We start from the raw sequence: 13,209 nt of genomic DNA, 5'->3' as shown, positions 1-13,209 counted from the left end.
AGACTCGCAGCTCTGCATCCAAACTCTTCCTGTGCCTCTTTTCCTCTTTATTGGTTTCTAAGATGGTCTATCATAAGGGAAATTTATGTTTGAATCTCTCCCATCCATCCCAGAATATCAAATCTTTCCTAAGGTCATGATTTTCTTTAAGTCCCAAAGAAATGTTGGTGGATGCTGATAAAAAGAGATTAACTGCACTGGAAAAGGTCAGGTGCTCAGCACTTGACTAAAACACTGTGTCAGTGTAATACGGGAGTCAGTCAGGGTACACCTTGCAGATAAATCGGGAGTGAGAAAATAGTGGCACACGTTGAATAGACCCTGGTTATGAGTATTCTGATTTCCCAGGCTCACAGGGGGCTGTGGGACAATAGGCTAGCTTTCAAGCTTTTTTTTTTTTTAAATTATCCATTGCAAGAATTTTATCATGCAATATATGCATTATGAACCAACATGTAAGAATAAATGCATTTTATGAAATAGTACCTATCCTTAATGTATACCATTACTGATATTCTTCCACTGTATACTTTTTAAAATGTTTTTGAGACCATCAGCCTGGAGAGTGACTTGCTAACTGTGACCTCAGACAAGTTATTTACCTTCCCACATCTCAGTACTTTCACCCTCAGTTCACAAAATTAAATGAGGTGACATATGTGAAATCCCAGCCTCCGTGAGTTCTCAGTACATGTTGATTCCCTCCTATCCATACCACCCTCTTTATTTAGAGTCTATGCTCATATTACATTGACCAAAAACAAAAATTAAAAAGTAGGAAATTAACTAAACAGACACACCCACACCCATACAATCGATGGTGGTAAAAATGACGGCGACTTACCACTCCGCCCAGGCCCTTGCCCTGGTGGTCCTCTCCTCACTGCCCTTGACCTGCTCTGCCCCATGGGATACGACCAAGTGTGCCACAGGGAAGCCTGTGACTGAGCAGTTCAGGGTGTGAAATTTTCACAAAATCAGGGACACCAAGCAAAAATAAAAGTATCCTAAAAATAAGTAACTAACTACAGGACTACTGGACTTAACTACAGCTTGATCCAAGATACTGTTTTTCTAACAAAGGGAAATGGCTAGAAAGCATGGGTTTATTGCTTGGACCCATTTTTCCTGAACTTGGCAAGGAGGGCCCCTGTCACAACAATGTGGAGGCTGAGTCAGCTTGGCAGTACCCCCTTTTGTGGAGAGGGAGACATGAGAACCTGTGATTAAACACTCAGGTGTGCACCTTGCCTTCATTCAGATTCCCCCTCACCCCGGACACTATGATCATTGACTTCCTACTGATTACTCTGGGAGACTTGTTAAGCTGACACAAACATCCGGCTTTTCTGACATTTGCAGTCTTATGAAAAGAAAATTTTATTTACTTATACAATAAAAGTTAATATCTCTTGAAAGGTAATTTCTGTAGATTTCATTTTATGAGCAATATTTTGCTCTGTGGCAAATAGTTACGTCTCTTTTTTTCCCTTAATATGAAAGAATTCTGGACTTGGAAGAGTCACAAGAGGTCATCAGCTTTAGTGAGTCGTCCAAAGCAAACACCTTTTCGATACTCCCCCTGACAATTGGTCTATCTATGGCTGCTTGGCAGAGAATTAACTCTGTTATGTCAATAGAACAGTCACTTTATCTTCAGATGGCTTTAACAGTTAAAAGCTCTTGCTTTTAGTGAGCCCAAACTAATTCTCTATGCTGTGACCCATTCATCTCTTCTCTTTTCTGTCCTCTGGCACTACACAGATTAAGACTATTCCCAATTGTATCTGACCGCTCTTCAAGTCCTTAAAGACAGCCTTAACATTCCCCAGGCTAAAACCCAGATTTGACAGTTCCTCAAATAAAATAATCAGAAAACCCTTTGTTAGTGTGGTCTGGCCTCCCACTGCAAGCAGATGGCCAATGAACCTTTTAGCATATGGACTGAGATCTGACCAAAATGTGCTAGAGATGGTCTGACACTGCGGAGCACTATTCATTTCCTTGTTTGGGGAAAACAATGCTTCATATTGTGGCATCAGCTCTTTTAACAGCCACAACACACTAGCGATTCCCATTTAGCCTCCTTCAGTTAAAAACTTCAAGAGCTTGACTAAACAAACTTCTATTAAGAGTATGCCCTTTATTTTTCTGATAGAATCCAAGTGTAGATTTAAAGTTGTCTCCAGTTTTACTCTTGTTACTTCCAACCCATCACTCTAGTCTATGGAGAGTCTAATATCCTCTGCTTCTTTGCTGTCATCCAAACTACTCGTAGTCTGACGAGCCGGGGCCAGGAAGCGGGCCCTGTCTCCACCACTACAGACTGTTGGGCATCACCAGCTACTGGTCTTTTTATCGTGTGCTTCTTAGGTCATCCCAGAGCCCTAACATCCTCTGCTTTTCTTCAGTATACAACAATGAATCGCTCTCCTGAAGACACTGGGTTTCTGGCAAAAAGCATCCTTATGTAATGCAGAATGTAATGTACCCTGACAGTCTGCTGATTTTTGGTGTATAAAGTATGATTTCAAGAAGAAATAAAATAAATTTTTTTACATATCATATTAGTTAATTACCAAACTTGTCCTATAAAGCAGTTATTACCATTTGTACTTTATAGCTGGGAAAACTCCATGTGGCTAAAACTGCAGGGTCTCTGCAGTCAGAAAGCCTGCATTTGAATTCTGCCTGCCTGATGCATCAGCTTGCTCGAGCTTAGCAAACTGCTCAGCCACTGTGAGCGGTCCTTCCTCCTAAGATCCTCCCCCAAGCATTAAGTAAAAAGTTATATATGAAAATGTAACACAGCACCAGGTAAATAGTAAGGTTTTGGTTAAGTATTATCTATAATTATTATAGCCTAAAATAAGAGAGTTATAAAAAAAGTGGCAGAGAGAATATCTAAAACAGAGCTTGACCCCAAAGCAACTACAAATATGTACAGCCAAGGACACATGGAACTAATTTTATTTTTCCCCTAGCAAATACAATTTGTCTTCTGGGCTGTATCCTTTGATACAATAAAAAATAAAAATAGGATTTTTAAACTAATAAAAGGAACGCTGCACCTGCAGTCTTAGCCCAGTTAGGAATTCTATGGTGACACCTTGGAAGACGAAAACTGGGCGCGGAAGTGGGTCACACCAAAGATGAGTCAGAAGGCAGCCGTGTGGCAGCTCCAGGCTGGGCATTCGTGAGCAGCAACAGATTCATTTGCTGTCAAGTATTTGAGGGCAAATGCTGACTGGCACTCTGATTTGGATGGGTTATACTCACTGCCCTGGTGATACACCCGGACTCTCCTGGGATTTGGACAGCCCCTAAATTTTCATAAGTAAAGACTAACACTCCAAGGTTAAATTATTCACTAGCATTCCATACTATTAACAGACACATCAATAATATTAAGGATATAAATCTCAAGACAACACAAATGGTAAACAGATACATAAGAAAAATGCTCGACATCACTAGCCATCAGGGGAATGCAAATCAAAACCACAGCGAGAAGTCACCCCAAGCCTGTTAGACAGCTGTCATCAAAAAGACAAGATATAGGGATTGGGGAGGACACGGGAAAAGGGGGCCCCTGGGCACTGCCGGCGGGAATGCAAACTGGTGTGGCCACTGTAGGCACAGGCACAGTATGGAGGCTCCTCAGAAAATTAAAAATTGAGCTACTATATGATCCAGTAACCCCATGCCTGGGTATCTACATATACTTGTGTGTATGTATCTGCGTGCGTGTGTGTGTGTGTGTGTGTGTGTGTGTGTGTACAATGGAATATTATTCAGTTTTAAAAAAGAAGGAATCTTGTCATAGCATGACAATGTGGATGAAGTAATGCTGAATGCAGTGAGCCAGGCCAAGAGAGATAAATACTGCATGATCTCAGTTATAAGTGGAGTTCAGAAAGTTGGGCATTCATAGAGGCAGAGAGGAGAGCCACGGTTGCCAGGGTCTGGGGGAAGGGGAAATGGGGTGATGTTGGTCAAAGAGTACAAGTTGCCTTCAAGCAAGACGAATAAGATCTAGAGATCTAATGTGCAGTACTGATGTGACTACAGCAAACAAGCTGTGGCACTGTGTGCTTGAAATCTGCTAAGAGGGTGGATATTCAGTGTTCTCACCACACACACAAGAAAAAGGTAACTGTGTGAGATGATGGATATGTTAATTAGCTTGATTACAGAAATCACTTCACAATGTTTACATATATCAAATCACCACATTGTACATGTTAAATATGTACAACTTTTGTCAATTATAACAAAATTAAGTTGGGGGAAGAAATAAAGAGAAGGGAAGACTAATTGTCTACTTTGTGATTTTTAGTGAAAATAGATGTATTTCCATGTTGTAGCAAAATTTAGGAGTTATTTTAAGCACATGGTAACTGGAATAAAAGACAACAAAAATGTACATCTGGAAAAAGGAAAGATAGAGGAATGGATCATAAATGTTGCTCATCTTAGGTATTAGATCAAGAAGACAGAGAGAAATAAGAGCAGAAATTCTGTTCTTCCCACAGAACGGAGCAGAGAGCCGCACTGCTCTCGTCTCAGGTGTCAGCCTATCTACTGTGTGTTAACCGTGAAGCGCTCTTCTACAATATGTTAAAGCATCAAGAACTCAGAAATAGAGCAAGTCCTTCACAAAACTTACTTTCCAATGAGTAATTCCCAGCTACATTTTCTTTTTATTTTAAACAAACAATGATATCAATATTCTCCTATAACATGGAAAGTTCTCTGAACAAAATCAAATTTTACCATGCTGAAGTTTATTTAAAGTCTTAAATATTGGGACTCCATCAGAGGCGTACAGTCAAGGCCTCTCTCAACACTGAGACCCATGAGAAAAGACGGCGACATGCCACCGCTCCGTGGATGTGAAAAACCAGACAGAGCTTCCCAGAGCACAAGGCGGGCAGGGAACTCTTCTCTTCCAATTGTGGTTTCAAGTCAAATAACTGAAGGGTATAGAAAAAGTTACTTTGTTCTATTAAATAAGCTCTTCTTTTCCTTGCCTGACAACTAGACTGCTTCTGTGCAAAAGAATAAGTCTTGTACAGTGTGGTATAATCCAGGAGAATTCTTCTTTAATATACTTAGACTGACAAAAAATATGCAAAACTGTCTTTTTTAGCTTCTCAGCTGTCTCAGTGCCCAAACAAACTTTACCACTTTAAAAACAAGAGAGTCACTAAAATTTGGCGTATGGAAATGGGTCACGGTTCCGACTTCGGAAGAGCCGAGCTGGGTGGCCGGCAGCTCCCTCTGAACAGCAGGCGTCTGAAGAAGCTGATGGGCGGCAATCCCACCGTTTGGGGAACTAATCTCAACCCGAGGACCCAAGGTCGCCCCGGCAGCTCTGAGGTCAGGCCCTGGAGCAGCGAGTACATGAAGTCCTGAGGTGCGTGCCACTGCGAAGGGCGGCCCGTCTTGTTCCAGCTCCGTCCACTGAGTGGACTCTAAAGTACTGACCACCCTTCAGTATGTTAGGCAGCACGTCTCGGGAGAAAGACAAACAGCATCTAAGCCTCATCGCTGAAAGGGCTGCAACTGCTCACTTTCAAATCCATCGTGTCATGTGCTCCTTGAAACAAGTCTGAAAGGTATTTTTTTTTAATCTACACATATGAAAATTGACGCTCAAAGACATAAACAACTTGCCCAGGATTTAACAGCTAATAATGGAGCCCCACCCAAGCCTCCAGCTCATTGGAAGACTGACATTTGCCCAGTGACAGTCACTGCCTCTCCCAACCCCCTGACGCCGCCAGGGCGGCCCGCTGTCCCGACCCCGAAGCCTGCCTTCCTTGCAAGGCTTCAACTTCGGAAATATATGGAGAAAAATGTAGCACTCCCCAGACATGTTTATCTAGAGCAAAAACGATATTTCTCCATGAAGATAAAATACGAGAGCCACAGAAAGATTGTCACAAATCAAGAACAACTACAGGAAGACGCTGCAGAGCACACGCTGTCCTCAGGCTCCCTGGGGTCAGGACGGCCACAGGCCGCTGTTCTTTGGCACTTACGGAGGGAGAAGAGCCAGCAGAGGCTGCTGGGGGCTCCAGCTTTGAACCTGTGCTGTGCCCACCCCAGGAACCCGTCCCTGATTGAGGTAAAGCAGAGCAGGAACCGCAGGGGGTGCTTATTTCGCCCAGCCAAGCCTGCAAGGGGCCCCAGATGCTAAGAGTTCTGTATCATACCTGGAAACCATCCTCCTGATCTTTTAAATACATATTTTAGGGGGAGAGAATTAAACTATGTAGACTACCAAATATAAGTCAAAATCCAATATACCCTTTCTTTCATGTTGTTTTTTTAATTTTACTGGTCTTTTACTGTAAAGGATGTGAGTTTATTTTTAAATTAGGGAAAGATGTTCATTCAACATGTTACTTAAATTGGGATCCACCTTTAAAGGTGCCATTTCTAAGGAATTTCCATGTCTTTTGACACTAATTTAATCAAGTATGTTACACACATTTGCTTCTCTAGGAAAAAAAGCATGTGTCAGCCTACCCAGGGGTCAGAGGCTACGGGAAATGGAAATACAGGGAAGTTAGCCAGTGCCGGTGCGGATCTGTCCTTGAGGAAAACCTCCACCCTACGGAACAGTGCGGTCCGGAGCTGGTGCAACACTGTGAGAGAAGCTGTGGATGCTGTAAGGAAGTGGCCCGGGAGCATATACACAAATGCCAGCTTCGGGAAGTGCCTGAACGATGAAGCATTTCACTCACAAAACTCTGTTTACTGTTTGTCACCAATCCCTCAGGAACAGCCACGGCCTTAATAGATCACTAATGGGAGAATGCCACAGAAACGCCACTTTCTCAGCTGGTGCTGGGGTGTCCCATTAGTTTGTTAAATTAACCTATATAACTTTTGGTAAGCCTTAAGCCTCAGGCTATTCTATACATCAGTTTTCTATGTCTGGAAAGTAATTATTTCATGCAGGTTCACTGCTGGGAAAAAGGTACTGCTGGGAAAAAAGGATGGAGCCAGAGACGGGTAAGATTCCTCAAGGGAGGAACAACCTAAGACAGGCACAGTCGCAGGGGGGCCATCAGGTGAGAAATTGGGGATCAACAGAGGTGAGGCTTAGAATCTCATCCCCCGTTTTGAGAGAAATCTTCATCCGTGGATGTTTAGTTGCCCTTGTCTAGCTTGGATTAATACTCAGTCTATAGGCACAGACCTGATCATCTACATTTGCCCTCTTACAGCACTAAACTATGTTTTATGTGGGATTCACATATAAATCAAGTATAAAAATCAAACGAATATTCATATTTGACCTGATTGTTTATAGTTCATAATGCGTGATGAAAACCGAAAGTTTCTGTGATGACTGCCCTTGCACTGTTCACCATGTAAGAACTTAGTCACTATGTAAGAATTTGTTCACCATGTAAGAACTTGTTCGTTATGCTTCAGAAGATTGGAGACTGTTGAGAATTAGGCTTGGGGTGGATTAATGATTGTGCATTGAGCGTTGAGTCCCCTATACAGAATTTTATTGTTGTTAACAACCATTTGATCAATAAATATGAGAGATGCCCTCTCAAAAAAAAAAAAAAGGTACTGGGATGGGACTTAAAGACAGTCACTGTTATTCAGTCTCAGGATAGTGGATGCTCACACGGGGCACGTGCATGGACGGCACTATCTCAGTTCCCATATCGCCCACAATTCCATCAAATTCTCCCTGTTTTCAAAAAGGTCAAAAATTAGTACACAACCATTTAATAAGTTCATATATGTGTGATTTCCTCTTCTGAATCCTAATTATTATATTAGATTTCTGTATTTACTTTTCATTGGTGAAAAATAAAGTCGGGAACAGCTTACACACATTCATAAAGATGCATCCCGACCGCACTCCAGCCAGGTGCCAAGGAGTCCAGGTACTAATTTCACTCCATATGTTAAGTATGTTTAAAATTATGTGTTATGGCATAGGAAATTAATATATATCAAAGGCCGACTCCTGCCAGGCATTCATTTGGGTATTTTGCATGAAAATGATAATAACTATTATAATTGTATGGTAATAATAAGTTCATTGCCATAAATTGTTTTATTTTATTGGCCAAAGTACTTATTGTTATTATTTTAACAACTAATACTTACTGAGAGCTAAAGTACTTGAAAAAATAAAATATGTATTTTTTATCATCATACTAGCAACTGACATTGATCAGGAGCTCATTGTATGGTGGGCACCATCCCAACTGCTTCACATATAATGTTTTCTTTAACCGTCGCAACAGCCCTAAAAGAGGTACTATTATCCCCATTCTACACTTTGAGGCGATGAGGCTCAGAAAGTGAAGTCCACGTCGGGCCACACAGCTAGGGTGCCAGGACGAAGTCCATGGTGACTACATCACACGGCCTTCCGTGCAAAGCAGAGCTCAGGATAACCACGGCGTTCGGGGCCTGTCAGCCCACTTCCCCGCTTCGGAAGCAGGCACTCCCCCAGGTTAGTGACAACAACGGTGCTGGGGGCAGCAGTGCTGATACCCCCCATATCTGTAAAACGAGGAAACTGACTTGTCTGAGTTATTTTTGCCAGTGCGTGGCTAAGATGGGACTGAATCCTGGGTAATCTGATTCCAGGATCAAAAATTTCCCCTGGTAACAAGCTGATAAACTGTTTAAAGAGAGAGTTGAAATGAGCAGCTATAAACGGTGAGCACAGAGCACCTGTCCAGTCTGTCTGGTCAGGGCCGAGCTGGACAGAGCGACACGCTCCCACAGAGCAGGAAGGGTGGCGATGCTGATTATGCTTTCCATTAATGCTTTATTAAAAGTTCATCTGTTCAGACGACCCCACCAGTGGGCCTGGGATAATCTTGGATACGCTCTGCTGTTTCCTTCCTTCTGTGGATACCAAGGCGGGCAGGACCGGTGGGGTCACACTGCGCCCCGCTGCTTGCTGCCTCTGGCGGAACAAGTCTCTCCCTCTTTCCTCCCAAGCCTGCCTCCCCCCTCCAGTGCCCCATGGCGCCAGCCCTCTTGACCAGACCCAGCCATTCATTTCCATGCTCGGCTTTTCCTCTCAGCAGCCCCTCTCAGCAGTGAGCTCTGCCCCTTACTCAGCCTCAGTAATTAGTTGTGCTATTATTGTGAATTAATCATACAAGCAAGTCAATGTTTAGTCTAATTAAGAGTGAAGCCAACAAATTATTTAAAGCACCACTCCAGCAGAATTTGCATTCAGCCTTGTTCCAGCAGCCGGCCAAGCGCTTCAGCTGTGGACTCACGTGCCTGCGAGCTTTACCACTGTAGCGTGAAGCCCTCTCTCCACCCCAGCTCCTGAGCCCTGCCCGGGGCCTCCACCCTTCACCCATCCCGACCTGCCCATCCTTCTGAAAAGAACAGCCTGTCTCTCTGTTCATCCACTATACTTTTAATTGATAGCTTTGTACTTGAATAATTTTGTCAGTTTAAGTCATGCAAAACTGTACAGTTTGACATTACTGAAGAGTAGTTCAATTTTTCCTTGCTATTTACCAAAACAAATTTAGCTCTTTAGAAACAGAGAAACAAACGCACACTCCATCCTTGGAACGAAACCATCAGAGTGAACAACAGGGGGCGTGTCAAGCACCTTGGCCCTTGACGAGCAACAGCAAGTGAAGTTTAACAGTAAAAAGACGCACCAGGGGTCCCACTTCTAGGAAGACAGTGTGAGTGAGGGTCTGAAAGCATCAGGGAAGGCCTGAAATACACTGAACTTTGTAAAGAAGGGAGCGCTACCTGGAGTGAAATTTCGCCCTGAATTTTTTTCTGATAAAGGGAAATAATGTGCGGAGACCTATACCTCTGGCAGCAGGGACTGAGGCTGTGAATCGGAGAATCTTTTCCAGCGCGGCGCGTGCACACGCCGCGGACCAGCTCATCGGTCGCGCTTCAGGAGATGAGGGTGAGACTGCGGGCTGAGGCCGGGCGGCTGGGCACGGGGGCGTCCAGGGCCGCAGCTGCGCAGCAGCCGCCTCCAGGCACAGCCAAGTCCACGACCGTCTCTCGCTTGTTTGGTTTTCCTATTTATTGTTTGTTTTTTCCTGTTTTTTTTTTCCTCCTATTTATCTTTGCTCGCTTTTGCTGCCCCCTCGAACACCCAAGCCATGCCTGTTAGGTTTCAGGAAAGCGTCCATTTCAAACGTCCCCTCTGGCCACTTCCTCTAGACCAGCCCCCGCACCGCGTCAGCTCTCCGACCGACTGCTCGATGCCGGTTCTCACTAAGACCATCAGGAAGGGGACAGAGGGGACAGGCCACGTCTACTCCATTTTCGTCATACCCCCCACTTAATTCTTCCCTTCATTTTTTTCAGGTCCTGAATATGACTATGAATACAAATACTTATTTTCAAAATTGCATGAATCACTGTCTTATTTCTCAGTTTGTGTCTCTGCAATACCTAACGCGCGGTGATGTACTAGTTAGAACCTGTAACGCTTCTCTGGAAAAGCTTTGGATCAGGACAAATGAAGCTTTTCTTGGTCATTAAACCCAGACAAGCCTCGGCGTCTTCGTGTCCCGCCCCACACGGTGGGCAGCCTGCGGAAACGCGTTCAGCTCATGGAGGAACTTCCGTCAGTCTGTCAGTGTCTCATTTCCTCCGTGCAAATCACAGTATTCATCTTTGTAATTCTGGAGTAAGTCCACAAACGTACAGACATGCATATGTGTCCATATACCTGTCTCTACATATTATTGAAACCTGATAAGAGAACATAAAGGGGGCGAAGCACAGCACAAAATAATCCTTATTACAGAGCCTGCAGGCCAGGCGGTCGGTGCTCAAAACATGCCCTTTGCTGCCACCAAGTGGCGCTTTTTGGAATCCTTTTATCACATCGCCACTGCACGCCTCGCTCTGCCCCATCTCATTCCTGAGACAACACTTCTGTTACTCTGAGAAACTGGGATATTTGAAAAGACCGGGCAAGCCTTTCCTAAATCAAGGCTTTACAGTATGGATGCCATGAAAACTCCACGACAAAGTTCTTCAGAAAGACAATGTCAAAAGGGTTCCAAGTAAACAAACACTAAAAACTCCTCAGCCCCGTCTGGCTGCTCGGCTTCCACTCAAAACTCCTCAGCCCCGTCTGGCTGCTCGGCTTCCACTCAGTAAATTTCCATTACATTTTCCAGCTTTTCTAAGGATTTTGTAGCAGGAGTGGCTTCGGGCTGCCTGGACCACCACCACGTGAAAAGGAGCTGCTTACGGAAGGTCTAGATATAAAATTCTGCCCAGGATCAGAACCTTCTCTGCAGCAGAATCCTCACCTACAACTTCAAATATTTATGGAAAGATGAATTTAGTCTCATTTCGGCTAAAAGGATAAAAGATTTTTTTGCATTTTGGTGGTGGGAGGTATGGAGGTGCAAAGAGAATCAAAGTGGGAGGGACTTGGTCCCATTATGGTGGGAAATATGGATTGTCTGAGCCCTGATCCCTTTCGGCCCAGCCAGCTAACTGACCCCCTTCCTTCTCCGTCTGGCCACCTTTCCCCCTGGCTCCCCACGGCCAGGGAGCCGGCACGGTCAGTGCCAGGAACCCGCCGCCAGGCAAGTGCCACGGGCAGGCACGCTGACCCCAACTGGGTCAGTTCTGGCTAAGACTCGTCATGGTCCGGCCAAACCTAGGGGTTGTGTTCTTTGTGACACGGGACCATGGTACTCTGGCTAAGCCCTGATTTACACCCCATCCTAAAATTGGGCGGGGGTGGGGGGAGGAAGGAATCATTCTAGGGAAACTCCTTTCTTCCTTTCTGAAACCCTAAACCAACACACCGAAGGCCTGAAGGTTTCTGGCTTGAAAGGGGTTCTAAAATGCATGCACACAGGTCTAGCCATCACGGAAAATCTTTGAAACCCTTTTCAGAACGGTTGTAGACCGATACTCCTAGAGAGACCACACGCCGGGACACACTGGGATCCCCGTCTCTGCCGCCAGCCATCCTCTGACGCGAGACCCGGTCCATCCGGGGCCCGTGTGCCTGCTGTCCTTCTGCACCCCTCCGACTCCATCATTCCCACCCCCCAGGCAGTGCCCCTGATGACACGGTGTCTCCTGGAACACCCCAAAAACACATTTATATCCATTTTCTCTAAGAGCTGATTTCCCCCCTAGTTTACATTCCTACCATTTGCTCACCAGTCCGACGCTGTGTGTTGTAAAAGTTTGGTAACATATGAATGGCAATTTAATTACTTTTATCTGTAGAACTAAACCATTCTTCCCTTGCTTTGGATTTTTTTTTTAAGCGGCACCATTAAGCTATCCTCTCGGGGAATTACCTTTCTGACAAAGACGAGGAATTCGGTGAAGAATTCAAGAGTGATATGAGAACATGGGATGTTGCGCTGAGTCTGAGAACAAAACGAATCACCTTCAAGTTTCGTTAAGATAGACACGCACACATTCTAGACAAACTCTTGTTTCCTGTACACACCTCCCATTTCTTTCAAGTTCCAAATTCAGCTTGAATGATACAAAATACAGAGCTACAGTGACGGGGCAACAGGAGCAGCCGCCAGTCCCACCCGTGCCCGCCTGACCGCAGGCTGCGTCACGAGAGCCCATTACTTACTGGCTCAGCTATTCCTGTAATTGTGCAAAGTAGAGGTTTCATTATAACGGAACCTTAGGCAAGGGAGGAACTCTCTCTGGTCCTCGGTTCCTTCATCTGTAAAATGGAGGTAATAAAAATACCTATTGCGTGGGGTCACGTTGAGGTTTAACTGAGACAATTAGAGTCTGGTACTAAGTACTCAGCAGCGACAAGCTCTCTTGAAGATAAGTCATTAATCTCTGTTGGCAGACAGTGGCCACACCGGTGGGGGTGAGCATTTAATAATGCAGATAGGTGTTGAATCATTATGTTGTGCACTTGCAACGATACAATATTGCGTATCGACAACACTTCAATTTAAAAAGTTCATTTTATTATTAGCTGAGTGCTCTCCAATATGCCAGGGCATCACGGCATGGAATTAATCACTTTAAATCTACTTCTTTCCTCAGGATAAGCGCTTCTGGTTAACAGAGACCCTGCTAGCTCCATGTAACGCAAAACAAGCAAACAGGACTAGACGAGAAGCCAGCTTCTAAGCAAAGGATGTTTGTATGTTATTGAACGTATTATTTCCAACAATAGCTTAAGAAATGCGTGCCTTC

The 13,209-nt window shown here is 44.4% G+C and overlaps 1 protein-coding gene and 1 long non-coding RNA gene across 6 annotated transcripts in view; one reads left to right on the top strand and one right to left on the bottom strand.

Moving 5' to 3' along the window:
• Positions 1 to 13,209, bottom strand: part of TMEM117 (transmembrane protein 117) — a 393,659-nt gene that overhangs the window by 285,258 nt on the left and 95,192 nt on the right. The window lies entirely within an intron of this gene.
• Positions 8,582 to 11,414, top strand: LOC130680596 (uncharacterized). The gene is made up of 3 exons (XR_008993615.1): positions 8,582 to 9,710; positions 9,820 to 9,946; positions 10,147 to 11,414. It is a non-coding gene; the product is annotated as an uncharacterized LOC130680596 (long non-coding RNA).

Source organism: Manis pentadactyla, chromosome 14, assembly GCF_030020395.1.
Source record: "Manis pentadactyla isolate mManPen7 chromosome 14, mManPen7.hap1, whole genome shotgun sequence".
In the NCBI taxonomy this organism is placed as follows: domain Eukaryota; kingdom Metazoa; phylum Chordata; class Mammalia; order Pholidota; family Manidae; genus Manis; species Manis pentadactyla.
This window is presented reverse-complemented; position numbering and strand designations above follow the sequence as displayed.